Source organism: Martes martes (genome assembly GCF_963455335.1).
Source record: "Martes martes genome assembly, chromosome: 6".
In the NCBI taxonomy this organism is placed as follows: domain Eukaryota; kingdom Metazoa; phylum Chordata; class Mammalia; order Carnivora; family Mustelidae; genus Martes; species Martes martes.
The window spans coordinates 89521650-89526806 of NC_137893.1; positions in this window are offsets into that span (position 1 = coordinate 89521650).

Sequence of the window (5157 nt, forward strand, 5' to 3'; positions counted from 1 at the left end):
GTTACTAGAATAGAAAAAAATTACACGATCATCTCCATAGACAAAGAAGAAGAATTTGACAAAACCCAAAACTCTGTACTCTGAACAGGGAGCCTGATGTGGGGCTCAATCCCAGGACCCTGGGATCATGATCTAAGTTGAAGGCAGCCACTTTAACCAACTGAACCACCCAGGCACGCCAAGATCAATATTTTTTAAAATTATATTTTTATACACTTTCAGTGAACAATCCAGAAAATGAAAGTTTTTTTTAAAAAAGCTAAGTGGAATAGGCCAGTCAAAAAAAGACAAATTTGTATAATTCCACTTACATTAAATACCTGACTATTCAAATTTAGAAAGACAAAACAGAATAGTGGCTGCTGGGGGCTGGAGAGAGGGGGAATGCAGAACTAGCATGTAATGGGTATAGGGTTTCAGTTTGGGAAGATGGAAAAAGTGGTGTAGATATACAGCAGTGATGGCTGGACAACCAAGTAAATATACTTAATATCACTGAACTGTATGTACACTTAAAATGTTTTAAATGGGGGGCGCCTGGGTGGCTCAGTGGGTTAAGCCTCTGCCTTTGGCTCAGGTCATGGTCTCAGGGTCCTGGGATCAAGCCCCACATCGGGCTCTCTGCTCGGCGGGGAGCCTGCTTCCCTTCCTCTCTGCCTGCTGCTCTGCCTAGTTGTGATCTCTCTCTCTCTATCTCTCTGTTAAATAAATAAATAAATAAATCTTTAAAAAAATGTTTAAAATGGTAAATTCTATGATATGTGCATTTTACCACAATAAAAAGAAGGAATGAAGTACTGATATGTGTTACAACACTCATGAACACTGAAAACATTATGCTAAGTGAAAATAAGTCAGTCACAAAAGTTCACAGAAATGGTGCCTGAAAGTCTAAAATAGGTAAATCTATAGAGACAGATAGATTAGGGCTGGTGGTGGGGGTGGGGGTGGGGGTGGGGGAGCCAGGAGGTTATGAATGAAAGATGGATAACTAAAGTGTACAGGGTTTCTTTTTGAGGTGATGAACATGTTCTAAATTTCACTGTGGTGATTACTGAATATATATATGAATATAGTCAAAACCACTGAATTGTACACTCGAAGTGGTACACTTTGAGTGAATTGTTATATGTGAATTATCTCTCAATAAGGCTGGGTTTTTTGGCTAAAGATTTAATTTCTTCATTTGAGAGAGAGAGACAGAGAGAACACAAGCAAGGGGAGAGAGGCAGAGGGAGAGGGAGAACCAGACTCCTCGCTGAGCTGGGAGCCCTATATGGGGCTCCATCCCAAGACCTGGAGACCATGACCCCAGCCAAAGGCAGAGGCTTCACCATCTGAGCCACCCAGGAGCCCCCAAAAGGCTATTTTTTAAAAGAAGAATGGGGGCACCTGGGTGGCACAGTCAGTTGAGTGTCCAGATCTTGGTTTGGCTCAGGTCATGATCTCAGGGTCATGAGATCGAGTCCGCATCAGGCTCTGTGCTCAGTGCAGAGTCTGCCTGAGATTCTGTCTCTCTCTTCCCCTTCCCCTTCAATCCTACTCTCTCTCCCCACCTCTAAAATAATAAACAAATAAATCTTCTAAAAAATAAAAGAAGAATGAACTACCCATACATACTACAACATTGGTGAATCTCAAAAACATTATATGAAGTGAAAGAAGTCAGATGCAAAAGGCCACATATTGTATGATTTCATTTATATGAAAGGTCATCTTTGGGAAAGAGAAGCCAATGATGGTTTGGGCAGCCCTAGTTCATATTGCCTTCCTAGTTCCTATTCCCTTCCTAGCCTTCAGACTAGCATCCCTTAAGTGACCTCTCAAATGGCAACCTGGCATGAAGAAGATATGGGTGGGATGAACAGTAGCCACCCTTGCCCCCTTACTCCAGCAAATCACCCTGCTAACAACTATGGAGCAAAGCGCAAGGCAGAAAGGAGAAAGTAAGCCAAGAGGGGACCTGGGAAACAGAACCTATCTCCTTGGAAAGCTACCATCTGAGAGAATTCTTCTTCATTCCTCAGAAGTACCTCTACTGCATTCTCTTCCCTCCCAGCCCCTCCTAGGTACTCACCTGAATCTGTCCACACCCACTATCTCTGTGAGTGCTTGGGCACCCATGCTCAGTTCTGTGAAAACGAATAAAGGAAACCTCCTTCAAAATGGAACAGGGAAGCCACAAAGAGGGGGCTATCCTGCACCACCGCTCATGGAAAGATCTGAGCTTGCAGAGCTTAGGAGGAAGGAAGATTTCCTCCCAGCCCAGCAACAGCAAGCTGCCCTCCCCTGCAGCCACGTCGAATGCTCATTTTACTCCAGCGGATTTGTCTTCAAATCTCCTCTGCTAGTCCTGAATAAGCTCATTTGCTGCTCCATAACCTTTGTTGTTTAATTTTTAAGGTGGACACTTCACATCAGATCTGGATATGATGAGTCTGAAGTCAGTTTTCAAAGTTGTAGAATCTTCCTTTAGCCATCCAGATTTTGGAGAATTTGGCCATCCTTGCACGATACAGAATGTGAATTACCTAGTGACCAATGATTTCCTCTTCTCTCTCTTTACCTCATATTCACATCTGGCAGTCTCTGCTTACCGACAGCTCCCCAAAGTGAAAGGAAGAAGACAAAGTTATACCTGTAGCCTCGTTTTTTAGAAACTATGGTGTAAAATTTCTGTGGGAAACTGGCTGAAACTGAGGGGTCAAATGATATGGACTGGAGAAATCATTTGTTTCAAATGACCTTTCCTCCTCTGTGTTCTGGAAAAATGTAAATTATTTGGTTGTTTGTGACAGTCGGAAATTATCCTTTGCCAAACTTCCTATTGAAAATGAGGGCATTAGAGTATTACACAAATGCGGGGGCCGAATTCTCTGACACCTTCTTCAGATGGGCAGTGAGAACTCGGGCTCTCCCTGTGTGCCTAAGCACCTAGTTGACTCTGGGTTCGGGCAGAAGGTCGCACAGGAGGAGTAATCTTTAAGTATGCTTCATGCTCAGTGCACAGCCCAACTCAGGGCTTGATTTCAGGGCCCTGAGATCATGACCTGAGCAGAAATCAAGAATCTGATGCTGAACTGACTGAGCTACCCAGGTGCCCCACAAATCTACATTTCTTTCCTTCTTTTCTTTTCTTTCTTTCTTTTCTTTTTTTTTTTTTTTGGAATTTAATCTTTATTTACAGGATACTGCGAGATAGGAGACTCCACACAGAAATAAGAAACCCACTGAGAGGAGGAGTTTCATACAGTTTGGAACTGTTCAAGTAGAGTTTCATTGTAAAAAGTGCTACAATAACAAAATACATTTAAAAAGAGTTCCTAGTAGAGAAACAGTAAGACTAACTTTCTACCAAACAGAGTACACAGCAAACAACTTCCTGCCTCAACTGTACAATCGACAAGTTTAAGGTCCCAGGAGTGCGACCCTGAACTTGGAATGTATTGCCCTCAGAGGTAGTTTCTGGCACAACATTCTTATCTTCCTCTTCCCCTACGGAGAAATACTTCTCAATCAAGTTTAATGAAACTTCGTACACAGACCCATTTTCATGATTTTGTAGAGCTTCCATTGTCCAGACCTCCACATTCTTCGATAATTATACTAAGTTTCTCAGTTTCACCTAGTTTCTCAGCAGCCTGAAAGATGTTTGAAATGGCATCCAGAATAAGTTGGTATCTTTTGCAGTTAAGAGGTTCATCAAGGGCTCTATTATGCCACAATGAACGAGGTATACAATCTGTTCAACTGTCCCGCCACTTGTACAGTTGGTCAAAGCCCAGACAGCTTCCTTTTGTGTCTTAAATTCTGCCTTAGAGAGAACACCAACCAGGAATGGGACTAATCCATGATTCACAGCTTGCTATATGTGGTCCTGGAGATCAACTGTAATGTTTGACATTGTCCACGTGGCTTTCTTCTGAATATGGGTTTTGGGGTTCCTTAGCAGGCTGGGAAAGACGGCAAGTGCTCCTGCACCTATTACAACCTGAGTCTGTTCCTCTGTCCCAGTGACATTATTTCCTATGGCACTTAGTGCAAGAGTCACAATGGGCAATTCAGTAGCTCCTAGAAGCCTCAGGTTACCTTGCTTCTGTTCAAATCTACATTTCTTAATTTGTAAAAATAGGAACACTAATTCCTGACATTAGAGATACCAGGTTTCTTACTGAGATTAAGTGGGATAATCATAGTTATTTGTTGAGCTATTCTTCTTAGGATGCTGTACATACTTTCATAAGGTACCAATACCATGCCCAACAAACGGACAAAAAAACTTAAAGGAAGAAACTGCGGATTTAAATCCAGGTCCGTCTAACTACAAAGTTTATGTTCTTCCACTGCTTTCTAAAATTTATTTATTTATTGTGGTTCTACTCTCAGCAAGGCACTTGCCCTAAACATTCAACTCTCTCATCAGTATCTTGGTATTGGTATTGCCCACTTTGCACGGACAAAAAAACCCCTGAAGTTCAAATAGGTCAGGTAACTTCCCCAAAGCCACGCAGCCTTGGAGTAAAGGAAATGGCCTAAGTCTCCCCAAGTGGCATTATTTATCCGTGTAGCACGCACAGCTGGCTTCCCAGTTCAGTAAGCTTTTTTTTTTTTTTTTTTTTGACAGACAGAGATCACAAGTAGGCAGAGAGGCAGGTAGAGAGGAAAGCAGGCTTCCCGCCAAGCAGAAAGCCCGATGCGGAGCTCGATCCCAGGACTCTGGGATCGTGACCCGAGCCGAAGGCAGAGGCTTTAACCCACTGAGCCACCCAGGAGCCCCCCAGTTCGGTGAGCTTTAAGAGTAAGTGTAATGCCTGTGCCTGCTAGTAAACAGTAGACAGATGGGAGGCGTACTCTACCTGAGCGTGTATAAATGACGTTGCACTAGAGATGACATCAGTTCCTATGCAAATAAGGCAGCATAAAGCCGCCGAAGCACAAGGAAGTGACTGCAGCTGCACGCCCGCTCACTGAGACCGCAGGCACAACAGAGAAGTGCGCACGCGCTCAGAAGCCCGGCGAATGGGCGGGCGAGCGGTGACTGAGAGGTCATTCCGCCTATAGGGGGTGCCGGGCGAGCCAGGCTAGCACCCTAACCCAGCAGCAGGCTCTTTTGAATTCACCAGTGCTCGGGATCTTGGGGTCCGGTGGCAAGCGGCT